General features: G+C 44.3%; 1 protein-coding gene across 2 annotated transcripts in view; it reads right to left on the reverse strand.

Moving 5' to 3' along the window:
* ST3GAL1 (ST3 beta-galactoside alpha-2,3-sialyltransferase 1) overlaps positions 1-15,829 on the reverse strand; it is a 94,650-nt gene that overhangs the window by 65,785 nt on the left and 13,036 nt on the right. The window contains exon 1 of one of the 2 annotated variants that reach the window (XM_057379179.1): positions 9,656-9,705. The exons of the other annotated variant lie outside the window; for it this stretch is intronic. The gene's annotated coding sequence lies outside the window, so the exon portion shown is untranslated. Of the gene's footprint in view, positions 1-9,655; positions 9,706-15,829 lie in introns of those variants that run through there. 2 annotated transcript variants of the gene reach the window in all.

Consider the following 15,829-nt stretch of genomic DNA (forward strand, 5'->3'; position numbering starts at 1 on the left):
GGAGAGAGTTACACCTTGCTGAAAAGCCATTTTCCAAAATGAAACTATGCCTGGTGGGTTTATTTCAMAAAATAGAGAGAACCTCTGAGTTTGCATGGGGTAAGATAAATTAGGGAAAAGACATTTGAGCAATGGTTCTTTAAAAATTCATACATACACAAAAAAAGAAGAAAAGATGGGTGTGTGAGTCTCTGACAGCTTGCCTGAGGAGGACCTAAGGACTGCTTCCTGCTGCACTAAGATGTAACTCTTGGTTTGGCTTGTTCTCACAAGACAACTGCCCTTTTTCCAAAATAATCACTTGAAAATGGGGCAGATTTCTTAGGATTGTTTCTCAGTGTGATGACAGTGACCACAGACAGCACTTTGGTATTCCAAGGCAACGGGACAAAGGGCTACTGTCCCTGGAGTGGAGGGAGCTTTTCTCCAAAAACAGCAGAGACAGCAGTTGCACTGAGCACTTTTGCCTTAGTCTGGTAGAATTTTAGCTTTATAGGGCTGGAGAAGGGGCTGGAATACAAGTCTTAAGAGCAGCAGCTGAAGGTGTTTAACTTGGAGAAAAGGAGGCTGAGGGGAAAACTCCACAATTACCTGAAAGGATGAGGTTGGTGTCTTCTCCCAAGTAACGAGAGGAAATGGCCTCAAGCTGCATCAGGGGAAGCTTAGATTGGATAATAGGGACTCTTTTCCATACACACCTCCATCTCTTTCCTCTAYTAAAAACATTCCAAAATGAATTGGAATTACACAGCAACATCCTCTGCCAACACTTAACTTAGCAKCAACAGGAGACTTTTGCCTTGCAGAGAAGCAGCTTGTTCTAAATTCCTTTGTTTCTTTGCTACTAGCAAACTGTTTTAGCCACTTCTGCAATTACTGTATCAACTTGTATTTTTCAATAACRTTGTATTTTTCAACAGCCAGTATYCATCTCCTGCTCCTTTGCTCTTTGGCCTCACAATCAGCTATGTGGTTGCTTGAGGAAATTTCTTTGAAATATTGGGCATCTTACACAGCAGAGTTATAGAACTTYTGGAGAAACACAAATCAGTGTCTTAACTGGGCATTAACACCCAACTTTTGTCAGTGTAATTATTGTCTGTGTTATGAATATTATGTCAAGCTATTCCTGACAACTTGGCCTTCTACAATGGGCTTACAAGGGTCCTACAAGGCTACTGGATGAGGGAAGAGCCATTGGCATCATCTACCTGAACCTGYACACAGCATCTGAGACCCTGTCCCACACACATTTTTGCCTTTGAACTGGACAGACACTGATTTAAAYGCAGAACAGCTCCAGCATCCCCACAGTTTTATCACAAAAGTCGTGAAGCTGCTGCTGTTTCACACATCCTGCCACAACAATACAGGCTTGTTTCTCTGTAACTCCAGGACTGAAGCAGTTTTTGCTCTTGCATGTCTATTTTTGCTTACCTTTTAACAGGAAATMTGCTGTGACAGCCACAGTGAGTCAATGACACTTTATGTTCCTCTGTAAGGTCTGAGGACCCAGGCAGGCAAAACCAGAGAATGAACATGGATMAAGCACCAAACTGCACAATCCTCACAGCACTATGGTGATAACCTCACTGTAGTAAACAAAACAAATACAGATCATTTGTGCTGTGCTTTTGCACATCTCTGATGACTGCACAACTCAGTGGAGTGGTAAAGAGTGAATTCCTTCTCTAATGCTCTTTTCTCCATGTGGTAGAAGATTTCCTTTTACTGTTGTAGTTCAAAAATCAAGCTGTTGGTGAAAAAGGGCAATGTTTACATCTTTACTGGAGTCTCCAAGCACTTTACAGGCTGAACTAAACCTCCAAGAAACTGAAATACTGTCCTTGACACCTGGAAAAACTGGAGCAGAGAGCTGGGCAAGGGCACACCTTGGCTCTCCAAGCTCACTCCAAGCTCTCCACCACAAGTGTCCTCCCTACACCACACACTTGTCCTCAGATGCAAAGTTTAAGTGTCCTTGGCTCTCCTGCTCTCTTTGTTCACTTTGATGCTGGCAGGCAGAGAATAAAGCATGGGAGCTGAAGGAATAGCCTGTTCCCTTGGAGCAAGGAGAATTTGTGGAAACAGGACTGCTGAGAGGAGGAACACACAGCAGAGGGACTGTGCTGGTTTCGGCTGGGACAGTAAATTTCCTTCACAGTGGGTGGTGTGGGGCTGTGTTTCAGATTTGTGCTGGGAAGTGTTGATAACACAGGGAGGTTTTCATTGCTGCTCACATGGAGCCAAGGCCTTTTCTGCTCCTCTCCCACCCCACCAGAGAGGGTGCAGAAGGAACTRAAAGGGGACACAGCCAGGACAGCTGACCCCAAGTGACCCAAGCTCACAGCACAGGGCATCATGCTCAGCACACAAAGATGGGAGCAGAAGAAGAAAGGGAGGCATGTTCATTGATGGCATTGTTGATGGCATTTATCTTCCCAAGYTACCATCATGTGGGATGGAGYCCTGCTCTCCTGGGATGGCTGAACACCTGCCTGCCCATRGGAGGTGATGAATAAATTCCTYAGATTGCTTTGTTGGCACGKGCAGCTCRTGCTTTACGTATTAAACAGGTCTGAACCCATGAGTTTTTTCACTTTTACCCTTGCAGCTCTCTCYCACTGCAGGGAATGTGRGAGAGTGSCTGTGTGGGGYTTAGCTGCTCTCTGGGGGGTTAAACCATRACAGGGAAAAAACCTGAGGAGCAGGACTGAAGGATGTTTTAGTGTCTACTCAGGAAGGACAGAAATGCAGAGGAAATGAGGAAAAAACTCTCCTGAAGCTCTGAAGAAGCTCTCAGTATCTCACACACGTTTTGTATTTCCATGCACACCTCACATCCCCACAGTGCAGATATCAGAACAATCTTGGTAGAGCTGACACCTTTCACCTACAGCTGTGATCTTTAAGCAAAGCCATATCCCCTGACCCCACAGCTGTGTCCCCTGCCCAGATTTTCACTGTGAATCCACTGCAGAGTCCCCACTTACACCACAAAGCGACACCAGAGGCATTTCTGGCAGTCCAAAGGCAAGGAGCTGCTTTTTACCAAATCTATAAAGCATCCCCCCCACTACCCTCCCCAATGGTTTTCCTCCTCTTAGCAYCATCCATATGATACTTTGTAAGAGMCAGTTTACATTTTTAGGCTAGAATYAAGSCAGCTGCTTGAGAAGAGCAGGTCTGTTTGTAAGAGGCAGAGTGAAGCCACAGAAGAGCTGATCRTAAAGTCATTGCTTCTCAATAAAGGCAGATTTTATCTGAAGGGGAAAAACAGAGGATATGGGATGTGAAAAGAGTATAGAGATCAAGAWGGAAGAGTTCTAATTCTCCTAATAAGCACTAGACTGAGGAGCAGGAGAGATCYGTTTCTTACTTGAAATATATAGAATTGGCTCTGGGAAGACAAAAATAGGGTAAACCTTCCTAAGAATAATAATGCCAGTACAAAAATAGTTTCAAAGAGAAAAGAAGCAAAACCCYAAATTCAGGTACAATATCAGTGTTGCCATTAGCTGACAAACTGTGACAACGCAGGTCAAATCAAATTCAGAGGAATCATTCTGACATCTCTGAAGGTAAACTTGGTTCTTTCAAAAGGAGTAATTTTAACTACCTGAGRGTTTTGAAACAGACCTGGAATTATGTATACCTAAATGCAAGAATGCCTCACTTTATCAAAACCATAATTATTTTGACCTGCCTCTGCTTAACTATAGATTGCTTTGATCCAATGCCAATGAATATTTTTCTCAGCATTAAAAAAAAAAAAAATAAAAAAATCAAAGTCAGATCATTTGCACAACCTGATTTAAGTGAAGCTCTAGTAAGAGAAAGCATTAAATACATGAAGCAATAGCATCCACAGCTGCTCTTGCACTGATGCAGACTGCAGGTTTTACAAAAGGCATCACCATATTGCATCAGGCTAAAGGAATTTAAGATACAGGCATGGGTGTCCTTATCACACCCTGGCAGCTTTGGATGCACTCTATAGTGTCAGAAAAGAGACAAAAACTGTCAGGTCAGCTCTGATTCAAGTTTCAGGTAGCCCTAGACCATGTTCTTTACACGAGTTTGTAAAGTCTCAGGATGAAGTAACACAGGTCTCTGCTTTAAGATTAATCCCAAGGGACTCTCTGTAGGACTCAAACTGCTATGTTTCAACCCAAATATTCAGATGGCATCTTCCAATTTGATCTGTGTGCCAGGATGCAAGAAGGTAGCTTAATTTTTTTTTAAATATCCAAACCTAGCCACATGTACTGTGCTTTGAATTTGAGCTGGGAGTGGGAATCTGATTCCTCCCTAAAAAAACTGGAGGTGATGACTTATGCTTCCCTAGAAGGGTCATATTAACTGAGCTGGCAGATTTGATAGAATTAGATTCCTTTTTTGAGCTGGTACAGCACTGTGATGTGTCAGCACACAAAGTATTTCAGATAAGTAAGATTAAGTCATTGATTGAAGACCCAGCCTCTAGAAATAATGTTGTGTCCTTTAAAAGGAACAACCTTTGTTTTGTATTGGTGTACCAAAGCTCTAAAAACAACAACAACAACAACAACAACAACAAAAAATCTAAAACTCACTGATCCTGGGAAAATGTCAGTAGCAAGTATTTAGTCCAGGGACATTTTTAAATTACATCAGATTTAATAACTCAGCATCACTGTCCCAATTTTTACTCTGCAGAACAATCCTCCAAAGTGATGGGTAAGGAGTCACTGCAGAAGTTTTGGGGATCCCAAGAGTATGAGGGGTCACCTCATGCCAGCAGCAGTCCTGTGTCAGACACCAGCAAGGTGGGAAGTGCTCAGACCCTGTGGGCTCTAACCAGTCACTCATTCCTCCTCATCCTCTCACATCCTTTGGGATGGAAAGCTCCAAAATGTTGAACCTGCACTGAAAACTACTGCTGGGACAAAGGACTTACAAAGAGATGGAAAAGTTACTACAAACACCAAACAAACCAAAAAAGCTCTACTGAGATGATGTCCTCAGAGCAAGAAAGCCACACTTCAAATATTTGTCACCAGGTGCAGGTTTCAACCACTTGAGTTGTGTCTCTTTTGCAGTCTAGGATACCTTGCAATTGCCTGGCAGAAATAGCTGTGGGATTGGCCCAGAGAGACAGATGTGGCTTGATGAGGTTTCCAGGTTTCCTGAAATAGTACAACTGCTCTCTGCTCAAAGGTTTGGTCATCTCRTACACAGGGCACAAATCTTTTTCTCCCCAAGGAAGGACGTGCACATCAGTCTAGATGAAGCAACCTAATCACAGGCAGTTCAAAGTGCAGCAAAGCCAGGAAAGAATTGCTTTCCACCCTCCTTTCCACCAGAATTGCATTTTAACCATTACTACAGTCTCTACAATTTATGACATGCCTAATCTTAACTCACTCAATTTAACTTCAGAGCAGGCTTCTACCAATACTATGRGGAGTTTCTTTTAAAAAGAGCTCCCTGTCTGCCAAGAACCCCCATTTTCCACATTCCACAGCTATTTCACAGCTTGAGTGGCTTGTGCAGCCCTGATTTAAAAGAGCTTTTTGAAGCCCTGTAGGACATTTCACACAAAGTGACTTGATCCTGCTGCTCACAAACCAGAGCATGGRACACTTGGTTAGGGTAAGAGTGGGAAAGGTGACCAGAAGGGTGACACAGTTCCTCTGTGGCTGCTGTTAATTACTGCCAGGGTGRCCCAGAGCCCTTATCAGAACAACAGGGGTCACACAAAGTGACAACCTGGAACAACTAACAGACACACAACCTAAATAGAGACCACTCGTGTTGATAAAGTTGTCTATTCCATGAGAGAGAGGTTTGTGCCCAGAAAACACACAGAGCTCCCACGGGGTCAATTCAAACACATTTCAGGTACCATTGAAGACTCCCTGGACATCAAACCCACCTTCCAGAAGTCTCAAATACAACACCAGGTGTCTGTACAGAGAGATGTGTCTGTACTGGCACCAGAAGACAAGGACAGATAGGGCAGTTCAAACAGCACCATGAGACTGATTGAAGCCAGGATCCCTGAAGGCTGGGAGGAGATTCCCAGCKCCCTGGAGCAGATACCTGCTGGGTGACACAGAGCAGATACCTGCTGGGCAATGAATCAGTACTCAGAYATGGCAGAGAGGGATGCAGACACAYTCTGGATGGGATACAAAGGCGTTTTTCCACCCCACTGATGAGACCAGGCACACCATTCCYACCAGGACTGGAGAAGCAGATGGGAATTTCCACATTTCTAGGATAGCCATGGCCTCCATTGGTCTGCTGGCTGCTGCCACAGGCACGATGGCAAAAAGAGCAGCACAAACMTTCACAGCAGCATTTCGCCTCAAGGCTGCATCCCTTGCACAGGAAATGTCTGTAGGGTCAAGGAGCTTTCCAGCTGTTGTAAGCGATTCCTCTGAATTGTGAGCTGTCAGATAACCCCAGAGTTTACTTTCAGCTTGCATACCTCTGAGTTAAATTTTCGTTTGTCAGCTAAGAGGGACACCATAAACACAACCCACTGGTTTTGATGCAGCCAGGCAAAACTATGGCAGAAAGGGGGGGGAAGGTTTGTCTGCCATCCCTCACCTTAATTCCTGGCAGTTCACACCCATGTTTCAATAACCTATATCAGTAATGCTATGTCTCCATCCTGCACCTTAATTCCTGAGAATTCATACCCATGTTTTAATAACTTACATCAGGCATCTCAGATCAATTCAAAATGCATCTGCTTCTCTTCTCCTTGCAAGCTTGATGGAACACAGGCTGTTTAGCAAGTGTATTTTAGTAAATAAAAACACTTTATTATAATATTTATATATAAAAAAAAATATTAGTACAAGGCTAACTGAGGTTGCAGTGAAAGATTCCATCAGAGTATCCTGGAAGAGGGGCTGGTTAATAAAAACATTTCTTCCACTTAAAAAGCACTGGTAGGTGAAAATTTTATCCCCTACTTCACCAGTTCATCTATCTGCTGCTTCAGATAAGACACCGATAATCCTATACTGCAAAGTATAGAAGATACAGAAAATTAATTAACTCTGGCATGTAAAAGAAAAAAGTTAAAGCAACTCCATGTGTGACAGTGTTGAAACAAGACAAAAAACGCATCCTTTTCAGAGTTCCCTCAGCCAGAGCCGTGAAAAGCTCCACCAGGTGGTGGGATTAACAACACTTGAAATTTGCTGTGGAGCTGAGTTTGCTCTCTCTCATCTGCTTTTTAAAAGCATGTTTCTGCTTCACAACGCTTCTGAAAATAGGTGTAAAAGATGTTCCAAATAAAAATTTATTTCTACTATCATTTAATGGCAACATTTGCAACGCACTTGACATAAAACATGTTTTTATAACCTAGAAGATGGAACTGCCATTTGCATGACCTTAATTTCCTCTCAAGTTGCTCCCAGTTTTACATAAACAAAAAAAGCAAATTGATAAGCAGATACCAAGTCTTATACACAATTATGTTTAGTTTGAAAAGCAACCTTCCTCAGTTGAGAGGCTGTAACCATTAGCAGCATAATCAACTTTGGAAGAAAAACTGCAAAGAAGGTTTCAAGTTCCTTTCTGGCCAGCATTTGTGACAAATTCACACAAACAGGGCAACTCACTGTCTCCCCTGAAGAATCAGACACCAAGTGAATGACCCAAAAGAAAAAGTAATACAATTTCTCTCTTCCTCTGCACTTTCAGAGATAATGCTTTTACACCCTACTAGGCAGAAAGGTAAAATAAATGTTTATTAGCAGAACTGTACTTTAAAAACTTAGTGGTAACTTTAAAGCTGGTTTGGCAGAACCATAGACCGAGACTTTGTTGAGGCAGAGGATTTAAACCTCCTGACACACAAATGTTACCCTACAGCAGCACCAAAATAGAGTAAATGAAGTGACAAATTGGCAGAGAAACAGAGCACCAAGTTCACCATAGACCTCTGCTGGGGGTTTGTTCTTCCAGGATAATCAAGAAAACAAATGCTATTAATGAATAAACAAATCCACTCCTTTTATCCACATCCACCATTCCTTCCTTTACCCCCAGCCACCACCCAAACATGTGTTCAGGCAGATTAAAAACTGTCAGGTTCCCGAATAAGCCCAGAAAGGACCTCCAGCACAGCCATGCCCTGCAGATAACCATCCCACTTTTGCTTGAAGCAGGAAAGGGAGCCCAGGGCCAGCCCCAACTTCTTCTAACACCAGAGCAGCCCCGACGAGGCTTTGTGAACAGCGGGCAGAGCACCACCGGCTCTGCATCGGGATGGAAAGATCACCCAGGGGGGAACACACTGTGGAGGGGCTGTGGAAGGTGCAGGGCATGGATGGCACAGGATGCTGTGGATGGAACAAGCCAAGTATTTCCAAGCAGATGTTTCACACAGAGCCACCCCTCCAGCCGAAGCTGTGTAAATAACATCCAGGAGAGGTTGTGCTGCTAATTGAGTACCTCCCGAAATGCCAAGAGGCAGGAAGACTCCAGTTAAAGGCAACTCTTCATTTTAACTTGTGTCACTGAAGAGCACCAAAGTAAATGAACTCCTGAGGACAAGATCAAAGTAGAATAAGAGACTCTCTTTTTTATATCCTTGATTCTCCTGKCCCTTTTGTACACTGAAATTTAATTTCCTTTTCAAAGAGAGCTTTTGGAAGCTTATGAAAATTGACCCAAAAGATTACAAGGGCTTTGTCACCCTTCCAATCTCTCTGAAAGATCCATAATTAAGGAGGTTTTTCCTTCAACATATGTGCCCGGTAGACAAATATATAATTCAGACCAACAATTACATGAATGAGTTATTTCAATGTATTGGATACATAAAAGCCCACCCGTTACAAAGAGTTGAAAAACCTTGTGTGCCTCAAATTAGTAAATATACATCAAGTATTTTTTTTTTCTTTTTTTTTTTTTTTTTTTTTTTTTTTTTTTTTTCTTTTGTGCCAGGACTACACACAATCACACTAAGGACCCGGGATATATGTTTGCTACTGAGATAAACACACCAAGTACAATAAAAACAAACTGCTAACCTCGAAGATTAGTTATTTATGCTCCACTACAAATTAATTCTTCAAGGAGGAATGTGCGAGCGGATACCTAAGACAGCTAGTCTGCTTTTTGCCCTCTAACGGAGCAACACTGGCTTTACTCTTCCGGCACACAGCCTACCCACGGGAGAAAGCAATGAAATAAAACCATCAGGGTGCGGGTCTCGGCGGTGCCGGGCAGGACCGGTCCCTCCGTGGAGCAGCCAGAGGGGGTTCCCCAGCGCTGTCACCCCCCGAGCATCACCCGAAGGTGCCCCTTGCTCCGGAGCCCACCCCGGCTCCCGCCGCCTCCCCTCTGCCTCCCTCCAGCGGGGAAATCCCGGCTGGATGGGGCGAAGCTCCGCGCTCCGGAGTGCCGGGGCACCGAACCGGAGGATGCTGCGCGCTCCGCCAGCGCCGGGGCCACCCGTGCTTCCAAATAACAGAAAAAAATTACAAAAAAGAAAAAAAACCCCAACAACTCAACAGCCGAACGAGGAGTCAGGAGGCTGGGAGGCTCCCGCCGAGCGTGCTGCAGCAGCAGGGAGCSGAGGCTCTGCAGGTAAGCGGGAGGAAGGAGCGGCAGGGAGGGAAGGCGGGAGTCCCGCGGTACTCACGGCGGGCGGCCGAGCCCCATGGCCGGGGGAATGGACGGACGGACGGATGGATGGACGGTCGCTGCTGTGGCCGGCGCTGCTCTGTCCGTGTGTGTGTCCGTCTGTCCGTGTGTGTGCTGGCGCTGCCCGCCGAGCCGCTCCGAGCCCCCGTCCCTCCCCTCGCTCCTTCCGCGCCGCTTCCTGCCCGCTCATATAGCGCGCCCTCGGCCACGTGGACGGCGCGGGGCCCCGCCGGCTCCTCCTCGGGGCCGGACTGGGAGGGGCGGACCCCACCGACACCCCCTCACCGCCCCCATCTCACCCCTCATCACCCCCATCTCATCCCCCTCATCACCCCCATCTCACCCCTGATCAGCTCTCCATTCACCCCCGCTATCACTGCCCCCATCTCTCCCCCCATCTGTCCCCCCATCTTTCCCCCCATTCCCCTCCATCMCCCTCCCCAAAGCGCGGAGCGGGGCTGCGCAGCGCTGAGGTGCGATGCGAACCCGRGCTCACCCCTGCGCGCCGCTGGTTGGAATCCGGCGCTCGTCGGGTCCTCCCTAAAGGATCACCACCCGGGAATGTCTGTGTTCCRCACAACCCCCGAACTGCTGTGGCTGAAATTGGGCTGCTTGGATCACAAAGGTGATCGCAGCGGAGAAAATGGAAAGAAATTCTGCGCTTCTAAGAAAATGTATGTGACATCGCTGATAAAAATAACGCATAGTGGATATTCAGTCATAGGTTGGAAGGGTCCTTAAGGATACTCCAGTTTCGACCTCCTTGACTCTAACAGGGGACACCTTCCACTAGACCAGGTTGCTCAGAGCCCCATCGAACCTGGGCTCGAGCCCTTTGAGGGATGGGGCATCCACAACTTCTCTGGGCAGCTTCTTCCAGTGTCTCACCATCTTCWCAGGAAAGGATGTCTTCCAAATGTCTAATTTAACGATGCTTTTTTGTTTTAAAGCCGTTCCCCCATGTCCTATCACTACATTCCTTTGGGAAAAAACTGCCTCTCCAGCTTTCTTGCAGCCCTTGTAGGTGTTGAAAAGTGCCATAAAGTCTCCCCAGTGACTTCTCCGGGCTGAACAATACCCCATCTCAGCTTGCTTTTAGAGGAGAGATATTTCAGCCCTCTTCTTTCTGTCCASAATCAGACATTTTTAAGGTGACTATAAAAAAAAGTATAGAATTAAAAAGAATGCAGCATCATTAAAGAATTCCCCAGGGAGACACATTCAAATAATAAAGTGCGTGCTAAAACTATTTAACAACATAAAGCTGGCTTTTCTAGTGTCGATATGTAAAGACTGGGACCATGACTAGGAGTCGGGGGCTTATAGCACCTCCAAAGAAGCAAATGATCTCTGATCTTCTCCACCCCTCCGTCAGCAAGCAAACATGCATAGTGAACATGCACAAATCAGTGAGGAGAATGCATTCCTGAGCTCTGAAAAACATGTTCCTTAACATCGGGCAACCGGTGCACAACTCCCTTTGTGAGGCAGATGAGTTTACAGGTGATTAATCCAGTTACTGRCACTGCCCACGCTGTTGGTTTATTMCATCCAGCGCAACGTACTTCCACTGGAAACTGTAACGTGCTGTGTAGGAGCTGTAATTCATCAATCAYCGCTGAGCTTGTTTCCATAGAGTTATATTAGTGAAAGCTGGAGTGTGAATTTGGGCCGGTGTCACGTCGTGTACCGCGCTGTGCTGGCATTTTCGTGAGTGAGAGCACCTGCGACAGCCTGAGCTCTCTGCTTGAAGAGCAAAAACCCCATACAAGCCCTTCAAGGGGCTCACCCCAGCACTAAACCCTGCCTCTGGATGATGAAGAGCAGCGTAGTGTTATATCCTTCATAAACAGGGTTTGGAAGGGATTTAATCTAAAGTAATGAGCATTAAAAAAAAAAGAAAAAGAAAAAAAAAGAAAAAGCCCATTAGTTTTCTTTCKCAAGGAATGTATCAACACAAGGAATTACTGTGTGGTAGAAAGAGTCTATTAAATAGCTGCTCACTCCTTTTTCCCAGGAGCTGCTTTAGACTTTGCTGGAGGTGGGATGAGGAGCTCCAATTTGATCGTCTCATAGTGTCTCTGTTAGCTTTTTGCCTTGATACTTTCATGCTTTCAGGCAAATTGGTTAAATTTGGTGCTTCATTTGCTTCACAATAATAGTGGGTGAGTGGGTCTGTTTATGCAAAAACATCTCTGGGGAACAGCTCACCAGTAACAGGGTTGTGTATCACATTTGGAGATTTCTCCCTGGCATTTCTGAGGGATGGAGAGAGTGACAGAATGATAAAAAAGAAGAGTCTGAGCACTCTGCATTTCACTACCAGTTGTACCACACYTGGGCTGTCCATGAGCTCAACAGAGAAAAAGAATATATCCAAAAAAACAGTAAATTTATTATCACACAGMATATAAAGTTTTGCTGGGTTGAATCAACAAAAGGTTAATCCAGCAGTCAGGAATGAATTAATTAGTAATAGTTAATTAAGTTGTCACTGGAACAGGTTGCCCAGAGAAGCTGTGGATGCCCATCCCTGGAAGTGTTCAAGGCCAGGCTGGATGGAGCTTCGAGCAACTTGGTTTAGGGGAAAATGTCCCTGTCGATGGCAAGTGGTTTGAGATACAATGATCTTTAAAATCAGTTCTAATCCAATCTAATTGGTAATTCTATGACTGAAGAAAGGCAGTGAGAGTTTGTTTGGGTTTTTTTGTTTGGTTGGTTTTGGGTTTTGGTGTTTATGTTTTTGGGTTTGTTTTTTTTTTTTTTTTTTTTTTTTTTTTTTTTTTTTTTTTTTTTTTTTTTTTGTTTTTTTTGGCTTTTTTGTTTTTTCTTTTTTATTTTCAGTCCTGTCTGTCCCTGCACATTTTCTCTGGAGTACACAAGAGGTGAGATCAGTGCAGCTCTCCAGCCACACCAACCTTGATCACAAGTTGCAAGAGGAGGTTTTGGGGCGAGCTCTGCAGTGGCTGGGTTTGCTCAGAAAGGCTCTGTTCTGCAAAGCAAGGCAGGAGAGGAGTGTTCTTGCCCCAGAACTGCCTCAGGAAGGCACAAAACCAGGATTGGGTGCAGCATGGAGGAGTGCAGAGCACTGAGAAGATCCACAGCTCTCTGCCAGCACCTGGCTGAGTGAAGAGCAGAGAACAAGACCAAAAATCCACCTGAAACAGCAAGTGTGGAGCCTATTTCTCCTTGTTTTCTCAGTGTTACACTCAGTAAATTCCTTCAGATGCTCTCAACTTCCCTGATGCACCCCAGCAAGCACGGAGATGACAAGTGCTCTGTGATAACACCACCAGAATTACAGCAGGGTCCGACCCTGCACGCTGGATCCGATCCCCCTTGTGCTGTAGCATTTCGCTAGCAAGTGTCATTTAGATGGTTTTGGGAAAGAATCCAGGATTTGTTKCACAGACAGTATTTCCTCAACAGCTCAGTGAATATGAAATAGTTTGAACTCTCCATGCAAATCTTGCTTGTCGTCTTRTGTAGAGAAACTATAGCTATTCTGAACTCTGGGCCGGGGCTTTCAACTGCTGATGGGGGATAGTTATGCAGACTTCAAAGGAGCAGTATCAGCTTTCACCAAGTGAGGATCCAGCCCTTTATTCATATTTTAAAATTCAGAAACTCTGCCTAGGTRAAGCATTTTTCTCTATATTTTTAAGTAGCCAGTTTTTTATTTTATAGCTGTTCCCTCGGTGGCAGGATTGTTTCTCAGTAGTCAATGTTTAAAGGYCCTTCAAGGCTGAAGGAATTAAAAATGAATAATTTAAAGCTGGTCTATGATGCATAATTTTTAACATATGTTTTACAGGCCATGTGGAACARTTTCTGACTTGTCAGTAGATATTTTACAAACATGCTGTGCTGGAACCAAAACCTTTTTTTTATTTAAGAGTTAGATTTGAGCCTTCCTGTGCTTCAACACAGCAGTGAGCTGGAGTCTACAAGCCATAACAAGGAAAACATTATCACCAGCACTGATCAGAAAAGAGGAGAAATGAAGCAATTGCAGYACTTTTTCCCTCTTACACACACGGTTAAACCAGGTGTGGGCAGAACTATGGCTCTGCCATCTTAAAAGGCCTCATGCCAAGGTAGAGATAGAGGAGCTGTGATTTATTTCCTTTAAGGGATGGACCCAGGTGGTTCTGGAGAAGGAGGCATGAAATATGTTGGCTTTTGGTTATTTTTTGAAGGATAGCTGGAGTATTTTTTTGCCAGCCTCCTGTTAACTCCCTGAATAATGTGGTGCTAGGAACGCCATCTGAGTAATACTCAACAGTTTTAATAGGCAAAGCTAATTGCTGGTGAATAACAATGATTCACCTTTTATGGATTTCATTTCTTGCCCCTTCCTAACTCCTTTCAACAAGAAAGGGAAGAGCCATCTACCCTGTGGGTGCTCAGAAGCAGCCTGGGTTTCAGCCTTATTGACTGGTTCTCACAGTCTTCCTTGTTTTCCTGGATTCTCCAGCTTTTCACTTCTATTTTAAAGTTACTCCACATTTGGAGCTAAAAATAAATTGGTTTGGTTATTCCAAAAGCTCCTTSGGCCCAAACCCAATTTCAAGTGTTTCACCCAGCTCTAAAGTGAGGCACTGAGCTGGAAAAGTGCAGATTTGAGCTTGTGTTTGCTCCCCCCTCATTAGCTCTCCCTTCAGTTCATAATCTGTCATCTTTCAAACAAGCCAATTGCCATTGTGTCTAGGAGTTAAAATAGAAAATTGGCATTTGGTGTGTACACAGTTGCCAAGAAGCTATTTCTCCTCTGCCTATGTAAATAAATTGTTCAAAAATGGTTGGCTTGCTCTAAAAGACKTGCTAAGCACTACCACTGCACTGTGCTCCCAGTGGGAGGAAAGAGGAGAGGATACAGAAGAGTGGACAACCAGTGCCCCATCCCCAGCTTCTCCCACCTGTTCTGTTGAATTYTGGCCTTGCACAGACCAAAATGCCATAATTCCTGTGTCAATGAACAGAGCAGGAGTGATTGCTGACCKTGCTGGGGATGTCCCCAGGCCAGGACCAAGCCCCACTCAGGTRGTTCCCTTTAAAAGCCATTTACCGGTAACCTGTTTATTTATATAACCTAATAATTTTTATTTATTATATACCATGCAGTATTTCATTGGTATGACCGGATGTGAAAGAGATTAAATATTTCCAAACTTTATAGAAATGAAACTATATGAAAGATTGACCACAGATGGACTGTACACAATTTACTATTCTGACTGGCAGAAGGGACAGATGGTGYATGTATATACATATATATGACAGATTATATATGTATACCTGCCTTACCTCCCCTAAAGATGTATACTGTGTTCTGTATTCAATCTGTGAGTCACTGCCCTTATTTTGTGCAACTTGCAATAGTAGCACATTATCCACAGTGATAACAAACTTGATAAGGCTGTTTGATGGCTGTTGACTTTGCCATAACTGAGATACAGTTTTATCATGTTGTATTTTTTTCTCAGTTTTTTTTGCAAACAACACCCCACACTTCTGACAGGTGTCACAGGACTGTGATAGCCTCCCCTGATCCAAAGTCTTCTAAAAGTAAGTGGAAAGAATGCAAGTTTAAAGAAATCTTTTAAAACACATCCTCAGCCTCCACACTTCACACAGCCAGGCTCTGGCACTGAGGTGCATTAAGAGCAARGAGAAGAGAAACAATAAAAACACAAAATATCCTTCCCTGCTTGCTCTTGGAATTCAGGTGGTGAGGAGTTACAAGAGCTCAGTGSTACTGAACACAGTCGGTGCTCTCAGCATCTGCTTCACAGCAGCTGAGTGCAGGACAACATCTGAGMCACCTTTGACATCAGAGCAGCATTTCTTTTGAGGCCAAACTATTGCACAGAGATGTTTTTACCTCTMGGACTCATTAGCGCTGTGTACGAGAACGTTGGCTGTGGCTGAAGGTTGTGATATGGTACAATCTGCTCTCAATAAATGTCTCTGAAAGTCAGAGAAACCTTTCAGTGCTGCAGCACATAAAAACACACAGTAAACACCAAAACCYGGATTTGCAGAAATATTCAGCAAATCTGGAGCTCCTGCAAACTCACATAGAAACCTCTCTGTGCTATGAAATATTTCTTTGCTTTTGTACTCTTGGATAAATGCAAGTTTTGCTATAAGGACAGTATAAAGCCTGAAA

This window comes from Malurus melanocephalus, unplaced genomic scaffold (genome assembly GCF_030028575.1).
Source record: "Malurus melanocephalus ecotype Western Australia unplaced genomic scaffold, MMel_1.1 scaffold_392, whole genome shotgun sequence".
Classification (NCBI taxonomy): Eukaryota; Metazoa; Chordata; class Aves; order Passeriformes; family Maluridae; genus Malurus; species Malurus melanocephalus.